Source organism: Euprymna scolopes, chromosome 12, assembly GCF_053919585.1.
Source record: "Euprymna scolopes isolate OS-2025 chromosome 12, ASM5391958v1, whole genome shotgun sequence".
NCBI lineage: Eukaryota > Metazoa > Mollusca > Cephalopoda > Sepiida > Sepiolidae > Euprymna > Euprymna scolopes.
In genome coordinates, this window is record NC_136493.1 from 96,581,887 (window position 1) to 96,597,658 (window position 15,772).

The following is a 15,772-nucleotide window of genomic DNA, read 5'->3' on the forward strand; positions in this document are numbered from 1 at the left end:
ACGTTTTTGATTTCCCTTAATGTTCGTGAAAATTGCCGACGGCCTTACTTTTCGACTAGTGGTAAGTATCATTTCTGGCGCTGATTATTGAAACACTACTGTCTGTAGGTATAAAAATAACTTAATATACGTGTGTGTGTGTGTGTGTGTGTGTGTGTGTGTGTGTGTGTGTGTGTGTGTGTGTGTGTTTTATATTTACAAAGGAACCTCCAGATATGAAAAACCACTTATAAAATGTTCGGCTTACGAAATGTAATGTGAAATTTTTGTTATCACTGAGTACAAAAAATAAAAATAAAAAAATAATTCAGGATACGAAATATGCGAGTGACAGAAAGACTATTTTTCAGGCACATAATTCTTTAAAAATCTTCTTTTTTTTTTAATCGGAGTTTTATTCGATTTTAAAATTTTTTTAGTCATTTTCTGGAAATATTTGTGTTGATTTTTTATCTGGAAACAGTTTTTATTAAACTTTAATTTATTTTTTCTACTTCCCTACTTAAATTTTTTTTTAATTGAAAATGTAATGTACGCATTAAAATTTTTACCCCATGACGATTTTTATAACATTTGAAGAATATAATTTGATAAAGATTTTCTGTTTTGATTTTTTATCGTCCCTTCCCTCTGATTTTTTTCTAAGGGATGGGAAAGTTTGTTATTTATTGTTTTTGTATTTTTTATTTATTTATTTATTTATTTATTTATTTTAGGAATCGGAAACTTCTGTAAGAAAGTAAATCATCAATTTTACTTTGAACCCTTTTTTCTTCCGCACACCTTCATGGCCATAGATTTGGTTGTGATCGTGATCTTACGAGTAATGATTAAACTAACGATTAAAAAGTTATATATCTCTCAGTCGTTTTTTATTAAATCAAATTTTATATTTGGATGTCAAAGAAAATTTTAAAAAAAAATAGATAGCAATTGATTTTTTTTCAAAATTCCCATCATGCATCAGTCACTTGTTTTGTTTATCCCCAGCTCGTTTTCATTTCGGAATTCGCTATTATTTAATTTCCATGCTGTAACCAAGGGTTCGAAAAATGATGCTGATGTTTACAGAAAGAAGAAGATGCTTGCTATGGAAACAAAGCTGAATATAATTAAGAAATCTGAGGGTGGCATGCGGTTGAGTGCTATTGCGAAGCAGTATCGCTGAAACCTGTCTATGATTAGTTTCATCATGAAGCAGAAGGAGGCCAACAAAACAACATATTCTAAGGGTGTGACTGTTCATTCAAATAAGAGGAGCCACATGATCCATGATGTGATGAAAAGACTACTTCTTATCTGAACTAAGGAAAAGGATATCGTCGGAGACACCATCACTTAGACGATAATCTCTCAGAAAGCCATTGCCATTTTCGGTGACCTCGTGCATGTTTGGGAAGAAGATGATCCTGGCGAAGAGATATCGCATGATTCACGGCAGGCACTTCTAGAGTAGAAGGTTTCACTGTGGTGGTTCGAGAAATTCAAAAGACGGGCTGACATTCATTCTGACATTCAGGCGGCATGGAGAAGCTACCAGTTCGGACTAAAGCCTTCCTTAAGAAATCCGATGCGTTGGCTCTGCAGGAAGACTACATTCTACAGCAAGTTTTTTACTGTCATGAAACGAGGCTGTTTTAAAAGAAATTGCCTCGTCAAACTTATATCACGAAAGAACAGAAGAAGCTGTCTGAACATAAGCCTATGAAAGATAGGGTTTATCTTGCTCTCTGCGGCAATGCCAATAGTTATTATAAGGTTAAGCCTGTACTGGTGTATCATTCAGAGAATCCTTGAACCTTCACAAAGTGCTAAAGGAGAAGCTTCCAGTGATATGGGGGGTTTGGTAATAAGCCCGTTTTTTTTTGTTGTTTTTTTTTTTGTCGAGTGGATAAACTCCACTTTCGGTTCAATTGTTAAAAGAATTCATGAAAGAAACGATTACTATCGGAAATATCTGTTAGTGTTGAACAATGGTCACTCTCCTAGCCTCGAAGATGATATTCTCTGAGAATATTACTTTATCACGGTTCTATTTTTCCACCCAACACTACCCTTCTCATACAAGTTGTATACGAAACATCTCTCCAACTATTTTATGCAATTACTGACAGCACCGAAGAATGTTTTCATGGGGCTTGGAACGGATTGGATGATTTATGTGTAAAACGTCTTTAATGATACGAAAATGTCAAGACAAAACAGTCAAGTTGGAATCAATTAGTTTCGTATTTACAGATCCCACCGACTATATATATATATATATATATATATATATATATATATATATATATATATATATATATACATTAATCAGGTTGACGTAAAGTGTTCCTTGTTTAGTAGGAAAATTCGTAATTTAATATGCCTTTTTATTTCCAAGAACGTTCTCTAACACTAAAATCCGAAGCTTATAATACCTACAAGCCTTTCAAACGTTAATCGACAGATGTTTTTATATATATTTAAATTAACAATTACACATAGATCAGTCATATACCGCTCCTCATCTTCCTAAAATGTATATATATATATATATATATATATATATATATATATATACATACATACATACATACATTATATATAGAGAAAATAAAAAGGAACAAACCGTATTATGTGTTCGTCAACGTTTCGTCTTTATTTCGAGACTTCCTCTGGATGAATGAGATTAAGAAACAAAAAATACCAGTACAAAATATTTGAAAATATTTTACGTGCACAGTGTGACGCAGTTCTATTTCAGAGAAACGGAAAAAGACATTGGAAATTCAAAAAGGAGGGGGAGGGCTGGCGCTGTTAAAGAGAAGGAAATTTATATACATACATTATATATACATACATACATCATATATACATACATACATTATATATACATACATACATTATATATATATACATACATTATATATATATATACATACATTATATATATATATATATATATATATATATATATATATATATATATATATATATATACATAACTGCCAAGACTAAACTGGTTTCCTTCAATAATTACAAGAAACCTTCTCTGCTCTGCCACCAATAGCAATGGCCAGTGACTTCCTGTCTGAGAGTACATCTTTCAAACTGCTTGACCTAACGTTCACAGGAAACATGAGCTGGAACAATTATATTGAAAACATTACCAGGGCCGCTGCAAAAAAGGTAGGCTCTCTCTACCGTGCTAGAAAACTACTGACACCTGAAAGTATCCTTTACCTCTATAAGGCCACCATTCGCCCATGTATGGAGTATTGTTATCACATTTGGGCTGGTGCATCTGCTACTAGTCTCTCGCTCCTAGACAAGGTTAAAAAAAAGAGTCGCCAATCTGATAGGCCCTGAACTGGCATCTAAGCTTCAGCCTCTGTCCCATCGACGAAACGTTGCATCCCTCTGCTTGTTCTACTAGTATTTTAATAGTGAATGCTCGGACGAACTGCAGACACTTGTGCCTCCACGACGTAGACACCCTCGACAAACCCGACAGGCAGCTAAATCCCACCCCCACACAGTAGAGATCCCTAGATGTAAAAGGTCTCTACTCCAGTAGTTTCTTCCCCAGAACCGCTAGACTCTGGAATTCCATTCCAGGTTCCTGCTTACCTAACTGTACTGACATGCAGAAGTTCAAGTGCAACGTGAACCGACATCTTGCTGCCCAAATCCCTACATAGTGCCCCAGTAGTTGCTGCCCCTGATAGTAGCCCCCTACACCAAAGTGGCAATGTGCCCTGTTTGGGGTGAAAATGTAATAAAAATAAATAAATAATGTGCCCATGCATGTTACGGGTTACCAGGAATATATATTTTACACTTCATAATTTTCTGTTCATAAAACCTGTTTATATGATGTGCTATACATATATTATAAAGGGAATACTCCGTTCAGTTTTTATCTGACTGTGGATACCCATTGAAAGGTGAATTCACGTGAATTTTTTTTTTTTTTTTTTTTGCAAAATTTGCGCAATATCCAACCACACGTCTTCTGAGTCAGCACTGTTTTAATTTCACTTAGAAGTATTTTAATTCAGGACGCCTTGAAACAATGTAGATATGAGCGGAGAGCATACACAGTGTCTAGCATTTCCTAATAGTCACCCATATCGTATTAGCCAGGCTTGCGGATGTTTAACTTCGGCGATCTGTCAACGTTATTACGCAGTGTATATCAAATGCGCTATATATGCACTCCTTGAATTTTAGCATTACTAAAAATAAATAATTTATTCATTTTAATCTTCGTATTTTCTAGTGACCAAACCAATCTAAATATTTTCTCAGTTTAGTCGTAAATAAATTCTTCAAGTTGACGTAAAATTCGTAAAGAAACTCTTGAATTTACTATGTCCTTTTTTATTTTCAAGAATAATTCGCAATGTTAAAATGTAAAGTTTAAAATGCCTATACATCTTCTAATAGTGAATCGACAGAAGATGTCTGTTGTTTCTAACATATGTTTAAATCAACTATTACTCATCAAGCAACAATTTACCCGTCCCCTTTCTCGCTTAAAAAAAAAAAAAGAATTGCCATCAACCAAGGCATTTCTGTAGTTTTTCTTTTTCATTCAGGCTATTTGGATTGAACACAATTGTTTAGAATTTTTTGGTTGTTTTTTCTTTTGTTTTTTTTTTTGTTTTTTTGTTTTTTTTTTTGATGGGGGGTGTTTACATTTCGGTGTTCTAAACAGCAGAGGACATTCCACATTTTGCATGAACCCATTTTTCAAGCGAACACAGCTATTGGAATGCCTTACTGACAGGTGTTTCTTGTTTCCCATCTATTACGTTTTAGATTGATTATTTAAACATTGAATATCTCGAAATGACTAATATTGGTTTTAGTCTTTGGTTTCACCTGTGAATTCTGTACTTCTTGTTAAAAGCGGATAAAGCAACATAAAGACGAGTGAGACGTCTATGGGAGAGAAGCAAGCCATTTTGAAGCTGAGTAAAGAATGGAAACCTATCAACATTGGGCGTAGTTGGAACAACAATGTGGAATGTCCTGAAACAGTCACAAACCATCGGTGTACTGGGAAAATATAAAGAGAAGCAACAATTGCACTCAGAAGTCTTTTTTTTTTCTTTTTTTTTTTTGTCCTTTTGCTTTTCACAACTTCTGAGCGACAGATTCCGTCCGAAAGGGTTCTCTTGTGGGGGAAGAAAGTTCCAAATAACAAATTCACAGTTTTTCAATACTTTTAATTTTAATCGAAATATATTTATAAATTTCAATATGAATTTCAAACAAAATAAATATCTGTTTATTTTTTAATACTGCGTTGTTTTGGCTTCACACGTATCTAATACGTATTTATTTTATTTTAAATGTTATTTGTTTTTTAGAAATCAGGCTTTATTTTCCGAACAATCTCATCGAAAATAAAAGTCTATAAATGTAATTTTGTTCACGTGATAGTCGAAATCGCGCGAGAATAACTGGTAAGTTCTTGTAACTTAACAAATTCTTTAATCCACTCTCAACGACCACCGATTTAATAAAAGAGACTTTCCATTGTTTATGTTGATACTCAAGCTTGCCATACGATCTTTTCGCTTGATGAAGACATTAATACAAAGATTGTTGGTGTATTTAAACGTCGGATCAATTCTACCGGAACCAACTTATCTTGAAAAATAAAAATCAGCAAGAATTATGGCATGAACCATGTTTCGCAATCCTCTTAGTCATGTTACAATAACACATTGAAAAAAGTGCGGAGCGGTGGAATCATAGAAATTTTTTGTTAAATCGTTTCATACAATTCTATAAAAAATTCCCACCGTCACTTAGTCATTTTGTCGGTTTTCGTAGCATTTTTGTTGGTTTGTCATGTTTGGGTTTCAAATAGCATTTTCGTCGGTCCGTGACGCTTAAATTCGAAATAATATTTTCGCCTATTTGTTCGGCTTACGTTTAAAATACTATTTTCGCCGTTTTGTCATTCAAGCTTGAAATATCATTTTGGCATATGGCCATGCATAACTATAAGAGCTTACTAAAAAAAAAAAAAATAAAAAGATGCGACCCATTGGCATTAGTTTAGATTGTTTGGATCAGAAAGTGAGTTTGCAAAACCAGTTATTTTATTTTAAAAAATTACTGGCAAAATAAAAAAAAATCCGTCTCCTTCAGTTCACTGCATCCTTTTCTCTCTTAAACCCACACACGCACGCGTGCGCGCACGCACACACACACACACACACACACACACATATATATATATATATATATATATATATATATATATATATATATATATATATATATATAAACGCATAGATTCGATGGATGTGTTTTATGGTTCCATAAATCCAACGTGTGATTCACTTTTAGGGAATCGTAAAAAGAGTTAGGATATCCAGTGTATCTTAAATAGTATGCGACTAAACCCTCCGCCCGGCAATATTTCTAATTGGCTACACCAGGTATATACAGTAAGTGTGTGTGTGTGTGTGTGTGTGTGTATGTATATATATATATATATATATATATATATATATATATATATATATATATATATATATATATATATATTACAGCATGCCACGCAAGCTAACTTTGGAAGAGCGCAAATTTATTTTGAAGCGATAATGGAAAACAGAAAACGCACAGCATGTAATTCGTAATTGGAATCATTATTTTAATACAGACTGTATGGTAACTTTACGGACACCCTGTATATATCAGAACAAGTAGTTAATAAAACATGTTAAAAAAAAACTTTGAAAAATGGTTAAAAACATTTAATTTTAAAAAAAGAAGCACAAAATAAGTGGATAGTCCTTAATCCGCGGAGTTTACACCTGCAAAATTTCAATTTATATATATATATATATATATATATATATATATATATATATATATATATGGAAAATGATGAACAGATATAGACAGATAAGTGGAAAATTCTGACCAAAACCAAATGCAGTGGCTTTTAAAAATTTTGCAACTTGCGCGGGAGTTATACACTACTAATCTTTCCAGTTTGCTGAGTATTGGCGTGGGTTAGATTTGAGTTCTTAGACATCTTTTATGTGTTCTTTTGATGTCTCTATTTTTTTTAATAATGTATCATTGGATGAGACTATACGCATTTGCACCGACGCACTCTTTCCGCGATTTAGGTACAAAATAAGACCAGTTCACATACAGGCCAGTAAAAGTCGGCTTCCTGTAAATGGTAGTGATAAAGTTACCTCTTGAACGTTCAACAAGAACATTTAAAAAAGGGAAGAGTGTCTTTCTTACATTCCATAGTGAACTGCAGAGCCCCATGAAGGGAATTCCACTTAATAAAAAATACTGAAGCTTCATTTTGCGATGAAAGCATTGTAAAAGTATTGTGAACGTATCTAACATACGTAATGGGTTTAGTTCCTGAACTGAAAAGAACGGATAACCGACGAAAATATCAGCTAGTGTTGGGGCCAATTGGCTCCCGGTTGAGACCTGTCGACTTGACTGTACATGATATCAGAGAAGCTAAACCCCCCTGATTTAGTACACATTAATACGAGTTCTGTGAATATCTCCTTAGAAAACTGGGGAAGAGTTAGGAGACCACCATAGAGTGCGTCGGTGCAAATACGTATAGTCCCATCCAGTGGTACATTATTAAAAAGAATAGAGACGTCAAAAGAACACATAAACGATGTCTCAGAACTCGAATCTAACCCACGCCAATACTCAGCAAACTGGAAATAATTAGTAGTGTATAACTCCCACGCAAGTTGCAAAATTTCTAAACGCCACTTTATTTGGTTTGGGTCAGAACTTTCCACTTATCTGTCTATATCTGTTCATCATTTTCGATGTGTATGTGTATGTATGTACGTCTACAAACGTGTGTGTGCGTAATCTGTGTGTGTTCAACTATGTGTAGAAGCATGTTTGGTAATGTATGGGTGTACATGCATGTATGTTTATATACGCGAGTGTGTACGTAAGGATGCGTGGGTGTCCATTTCAACATTTTATGAAAATCTTGGTTTTGGATAAAGGCCACCCAAGCTGCTGACCATTCCAAATAAAAAAATATTGGGATGGTCATACTCCGATACCTCTTAACCCCATTGGCTATTATGGCTGTTATTCCCCTGCTGTCAGCCCTGCCTTCCCTGCACTTGTGTTCCTATTATTTACAACGAAGAAGACCGAAGGATCGGTCGAAATTTTGAACTCGTTTTTTTTTCCGAAAGACTTTTTGTATTCCCATACCTCAACAAATAGGAAATAAATACAGAAAAGATATAAACATTTATATATTTTTCGCATTGATTTTTTCTTCGGCTATTTATTTAATATCATTAATAGTTGTGGCGATATTCCCACTTCCACTGAGTACTTTATCCGTTACGCCACAAGTCCTTGCTTAATGTTGAAATAGTAGTTCTACCGTTAAATGCTTAGATTAAATGGGCGCACATTTTTAAATATCGGTTACTATTTTTTTTTTTTATTTAGTTAGATGTTTTTTTTTTGTTTTTTGTTTGTTTGTTTTTGCTTTTTGCTTTTTCAGTAAATTCTTGTACATATCTTTTTCTACTCCCTCTATCCTCCCCGCCATTTTCATCTTGGGAAGCGTCGATTTACAAAAGTCAAGAACCTATAAAAAAAAATATCCGTTTCCATTTAAAAACAAATGCCAAACAAAAGATATGAGATTCCACATGACAATGCTCAAAATTCTAGACGGCGTCCATTATTCTTCATCCTTGTCATTCGCTGAGTTTTTTAACGAATTCCGAACCAATTACTCAGCGACGCGATCTTAAAGAGTGGCAAGGCTACGTGGAGTTGTCCGCTTTCATGTGAGATACTCTGAGTTAAAACAAGAGGAAGCGTTCTTTAAATACGCTCATTCAATCTAGGTGTTTAATGATGTAAATGTTATTGGTGCCCCGACAAAGGAGGGATTGAACCGAATAATTCACCCTTATTCGCCTGTTCGTTTGTTCGCAATTTTATCAATAACCACGCCTTGGATATTTTAAAATTTTGCACAAACATTAGTCATGGTGAAAGTAAATTTTTACCAGAACTGATTTTCCGGGATAATTCTGGCTGCCACTCATAGGGGACATTATAGAGTTAAAATCGCGCTGAAATCGTTCACTCGCTTTCGTATGCTATGCTTGTTTTATCCAGAAATGTGACGGACCGACTGGCCGACCGATTTACCGACAAACATACCGATCAACGAGATACATAGATGTATTTAATAATAAAAGTATTACATTATGAGATAAGGTTGAGTCACTATCAGCTTTGGCAAATGATGCGTGCACATATTTTGATAAATTGGTATGGCTTCGTTAAGTCCTGACAGACTGTGGATACCCAATATAAGAGCTCCTGTGCATGTGAATTTGGGGCAGGGGTTGCACAATCCTCAACGACACTATTTCTGGGTCTGTACTGCTTGATTCCAGTGGCAAGGAGAAAGCCAGGATGACTGGAACAATGACGAGATAAGCGGAGAGCGCATACAGCAACGGTCACTCTCCTTTAGTGATGACCAGGCTCAACGTTCTGATTAGGGCATCTTCATCTTTAGTTTTAACCGAGCTGAAGAACACGTTTTCCTATTTACTTCCCTCCCCAAGAGGACAGAGTTAGACACAAGGTAGATATTTAATCTGGAGCAAGTTTAACTCTTAATAAATCCATGGCCTCCGTCCAATTTTCAGAGACAATAGATACCCTCTATAAAAGTGGCTACGCGTGTAATTGCAAGGGTTACTCAATAACAGCTACATTTCTCATAAGACTAAACCGCTTGGTTCAATAGCAAGGAGAAATCTAGGACGACTAAAAACAATGCCGAGATAAGCGGAGAGCACATACACAACCTGATATTCCCTAAATAGTCACCCATTTTAGTACTGTCCAGGCTCAACGAGGTTTAACTTCGGTGATATAGTGAGAACCGGTGTTTGGACGCGATCATGTCGTATATATTTGATGAGATACCACTAGGGAAATTGTTTGGGCGTCGAATGAAGAGTTGAACGGCCAGATTGATGGCGCTTGTTGAATATTTACCAAGCCAATGCAGTTGATGCCAGCATGCTTAGAAGATGGGTCCTCAAATTCGGAGTGGCAATAGAGACATGCTCGGCAAAGCGCGCTCCGGACTTCTTCGACTGAAGCATCAAAAGAGCCCTTACAAAACTCCTCTGTTACTTTTTGATCTACAGACTTGATATATCGGGGATCTGAAGATGTGAAACAAATACGATTATCCGTTAAAATGCTAAAGGGTCAAAATTGAAAAAAAAATTAAATTGTGTAGGCGTAAGTCGGCTAAACGTGTTATTTGTACGCATGCGCTAATATAAAATTATATCTTTAACAGTGTTATTTACTTATTTATTTCAGTTTTTGTAAACAGATAGATATAGATAAGACGGTAACGAAAAAAGCTAGAGAGTTATATGCTTCCGTTTCGATTCTAGCTAATGCCACCCAAGTCATATATTTTTTGACTTTTGAAATCACTACTAAAAGTTGTGTACACCAATATAATCATTAGAGTATAGGCTCCATAATAATAAATACGAAATCTGCATGAATTTAAATATTATTTTTTAACGTGTTTTATAATCGATAGGTGATATATATATATATATATATATATATATATATATATATATATATATATATATATATATATATATATATATATATATATATGCGTTTTATTTTTTATTACCGTATCTTTCTGTTAAGTTACATTATTGTTTCAGCTACCTGGCCGTTTTTTTTTTTTGTTTTTTTTTGTTTTTTTGCCTCTATAGCTTCCTCAGATTTTTACAGAAAGTCTGAGGAAGCTACAGACGGCCAAAAAAAACGGCCGGGTAGCTGAAACAATAATGTAACTTAATAGAAAAATACGGTAATAAAAAATAAAACGCATATTTGCTCTACAACAGTATTGAGCACTTTCTTCAGTTTTTATTAATTACCATTTCTACTAAATATATATATATATATATATATAAGTGATTTTGTCTCTGTGTGCGCGCGAATATGTCTCTACCAAACTACTCTGTTAATTTTTGGTAAACAGATTTGAATGTTGATATATAGGGAATTCGCACTTTTGGAACAAATTCGATTTATTTTTATCCGTTAGAGCTACTAAGGAGTAAAAATTTTATCAGAAGCGGCTCCTCACACGTTAACTATCTTGGATATTATTTTTTTTATTTTGTCATTGTTTTTGCGCTCTTTTTTTCTGTCTGTTTTTTTTTTTACTTGGGTTTCACTACTTATCAAGACCCGAAGGTCACTCGAGGATAAGTGTTAATGGATGTAAGATGGTAGTGTAGTAATCGTTAATGGTGTAAAATGGGTAGAATTTGATTATTTATAGGGACAGCTCAACATTGGATTTGAAGGCTACCATGCTGTATTCAACCAGAAAGCAGGCCAGCGGAACAGTGTTGTTCTGGGAAGGAAGCTTTGTTCGTGAAATATGTGTTTAGATTTGGGCACAGATAGAGAGTGGGGAAATCGTATATAGTGGCGGTAGCTAGTCGAGTGTTTTTGTGAACGTTTGGGAAGAAGGAACCATGTATTGGAGTTTAGTCGAGCACTTGCCCTTCTCCCTCTTCAATATTTCTCTTGTCTTATCCCTTTATTTTCATTTTTATCTTGCCCCTTCCCATCCTTATATTTCAATTATTTTATATTCTTTCTCTTTCTCTTTTATTCTATTCATTCCTCTTCCTACTTCTCTTTATTTTACTCTTTCTTTCTTCCTTATCTATTTCAAACGCATCACTTACTTCCCTTTTAATTCTATCATCTTCTTTTTTACTCTACCTTTCTTTCATCTCCTTCATCTTCCAGCATCTTTTTTTCATTCTCCTATTTCTTAGTTTCTTATTCTCTTTCCTCTTTTTATTTCCTTCCCACTCCTGTCCTATTACCTTAAATGTCTCTGCACCATTCCTCATTTCTTTTTGTGTCCCCTCAACATCTACATCTTTCATTATTATTCTTCCACTCTTTGCTATTTTATCCTCCTATCTTTCTTTTTTTTCTCTCTTTTTTTCTTTCTTCTTCTAACGACAAAGAGGCTTGAACCTCTTTGTCGTTACATCTGGTTATCGTGCGTTTTCATCTTTTTTCAACGTCTATTCTTATCTCTCCCTTCTTCTATCTTTTATTTTGTTGCCCTTCCTTTTCCTCTCTTTTACTTTTTTCCTCTAGATCTTCATCCTCTAATCTTTCCTTGATTGTTTCCTCTACCCTCCTCTACTTCTTTATTTTCTAATTACATCTTTATTCATCCTCTTTTTATACGTCTTTCTTCTTCTTCTTCTTCTTCTTCTTGCTTCTTCTTCTTCTTGTCCTTACTCCCTTCTTACGTTTATCCTCGCCCTTTTCTTCTTCTTCTTTTTCTTCTTCCTCTTCTTAGCATTGTTCGCATTCCTCGCAATCTTCTCATTCTCACCATTTTTTTCTCCATCTTCTTCTTCTTCTTCTTCTTCTTCTTCTTCCTATCTCCACCCTCTTCTTCATTTCCTCGCTCTTTTTTTCCTTTTTATCCTCGTCCTCTTCTTTTTCTTCTTCTACTTTTTTTCATCTTCACCATCTATTTCTTCTTCTTCTTCTTCTTCTTCTTCTTTCTTCTTCTTCTTCTTTCTTCTTCTTCTTCTTCTTCTCATTTTCACCTTCTGCTTATTTTCCTCGCTCCTTTTTTTTCATTTTTATCCTCGCCCTCTTCTGCTTCTTCTCTTCCTCACCCTCTTCTTTACTTCTTTTTTTTCTCTTCCTCGCCCGCTTCTTCTTTATTGTGAACGGATGTTGTTTAGCATCAAACCAAAACAACCTTTCCGAAAAGTACTTTACACCTGACGCCTCAACCATGGAACTATGTCTGACGAAAGGTTTTAATGAATGGAAATACTATGTGGCATTTCCGCAAATGTCGATCAGATCATCTGGTTGCGATTTTCAGCCCAATCTTGTTGGGCGTGGTAAATCGGGTCATGTTGGTGACGGTGGGGAACATAATAATTAAGGTGAAATGGGAGTCGTAAAGTCTAATAATAGAAAATGTACTGTTCCTTTCCTAAATGTCACATTACCTCTCGAATGCCATCCATGTTCTTCCTTGGCCAATTCCAGTCTCCTTTGTTTCAAAAACAATTGTATGTGTGCGTATGCGTGTGTGTATGTGTGTGTATGTGTGTGTTCATGTGTATATCTGTGTGTGCGCATATGTATATGTGCGGTGCGCGCGCCCGCGCGTGTGTGTGTGTGTGTGTGTGTGCGTGTGGATAATATCATTCCGTAAATTTAAGTTCGATCCAATTACGGAGAATCTCGCTCATATGCATACGCACAATTACTCATATACGAGGGTCGTTCTAAAAGTAAAGCCTCCTTATTTTTAACTCAAAAAGTTGAAGAGCTACGAAGACGAGAGTGGTGCTATTAAAACGAGCGACTTTTTCTGCTCCAGAATTTATTTTCCTTCATAGTTACCTCCATTCTCAGTGCACTTTTACCGGGAATTCAATGACGCATCTCTGTTTCTGACAGAGGTTGCTTTCTTGGAATCTCACACGGCCAATATCTGCAACAGAATAATTAAAATTTCAGGTCATGAATGCATATGTTCAGTTATTAAAACAATTAACAGTTGTAAAAGGTCAGAGGTTGCATCGACCGAAACCCTGTAGAAAATAACACTGAATGGTAGAATAGTAGTTCGAAGAACCCAAATAATACGAGTAATCAGTCCTTATTTAAAAAATTAAAAAACGCATTTGCGAAAGTGTTTTTGATGTTTTATATATCATAAAAATCTATTATTTCTGAAAGGGTAAACAGAATTGTCTGATAATAAAATATTTTGGGCTAAACTCTGGATAATATCTAAATGATTATATATATATATATATATATATATATATATATATATATATATATATATATATATAATGTGCTTTGTTGGAAAATTATTTTGTCAGTAAGTAAATTAATTTCATGCATCGCTGAATCGTTTTATTTACATGAATTAACAATATATATATATATATATATATATATATATATATATATACAACTTTGTCTGTCTGTGTGTGTGAGTTCATTCCTTATAGACCCCGAAACGGTTGAATAGATTTTCTTTCAAATTTACAGAACTGGGAGTGATCTTAGTTAAGTTTTATTTTAGAATACTCCGATAATCACCGATAATCGATAATCGAAACCGTTATTTTAATTTATCTATCATCGGTTTTTTCTATGTCGTCGCTTAGCAACAATGATAGAACAACGGGCCGCGAAAATTCAACTGTGAGTAAGTTGATAGCGTTTTTTTTTTTTTTTTTTTGCATGACGTGGTCTGTATGTTCAAACTCCGCACGTAAGTTTCTTCATTTTTTTTCATTAACTGCAATGAATTTCATAAAACTTGAAAGTTTACGTGTTTTTTGTTTGTTTGTTTGTTTGTGTTTTATATAAAAGAAACTGAAGGTTCTCTAGAGTGTAATGAAGAAAAACATATATTTTGGACTAAGTTACTAAGGTGGAGGCATGTGAAGCTTCTTCCCGGGCTGATCATCATTCAATCTCGGGCAACGTCGGGTCTCCCTGCTAGTATATATATATATATATATATATATGTGTGTGTGTGTGTGTGTGTGTGTGTGTGTGTGTGTGTGTGTGTGTGTGTGTGTTTGGTGTATATATATATATATATATATATACATGATTTTCTCTGTGTGTGCGGAAGGGTCTCTACCAAAGTACTTCGTCAATTTTTATTCTACGGACTTGGTATATAGGGGATTTGTACCTGTGAAACAAATTCGATTTTGCTTTTAACCGGTAAAATTGCTATTAAAGAGGCGAAATAGAAAAATTGAAACTTTGCAGGCGTAATTCGACGTAAAGTCTTCCCTTATCTATGCGCAAATATATATTTATACTTTAACTGCGTCAATTTTTAAAGTTTTGATATTCATCTGTCCTTAGGTTATATGGTAGCGAATATCCCTGGGGAGACGTGTTTTGGTTTGGATTTTAGCACGCAAGTCATATTGTTTTTTTTGTTTTTTTTTTTACTTTTGAAATAACTGCTATATATTGGGTACAATATAATAATCAACAGAGAAGTGACTTTATAATAACCAATGCAAAAATCTGCATGAATTAAAATATCATGTTTAATCATACTTTAGAACCGGGCAACGTCGGGCATTTTAGTGTGCAGAGTCCAAAATAAACTTCGAAATCTTGTGCGAGTGTTCCCTTTCTAATCCTAACGGCCTTTTTCGCACAGATAAGACCTTGCTTGTCTTTCTCTTTGTTTTTATGACAGGTGCTCGACTGAGCTTCAACTCATGCTATCCACTGTAAAATAGTCACTACAAAAAGTCGTCTATCTACAACCATTGTAAATATGTTTCATTTCTTCATCTGTGTACTTAAAACTAAACGAATTTTCCAAAAAAAAAAGTTTCTTTCCATAAACTGCGCTTCTGTGGAACACAGTGGCATGGATCTGCTTGCCGACTGACTACAACATAGTCGTTTTCAAGTCCAATATTAACAAATTCTTGTTGAGCTCGCGGCTTAAATAACAAAATTCCAATCCTCACGGTGTTGTCTTACAACCCACCTGATAAACTCATTAACAGATCCTCGAGCGGCCTTTAGAACTTGATAAATTAGTACATAAAAAGGCTCTTCCTCTCGACTCATCAATCAGTCGGTCCCTCAACCTGCCACA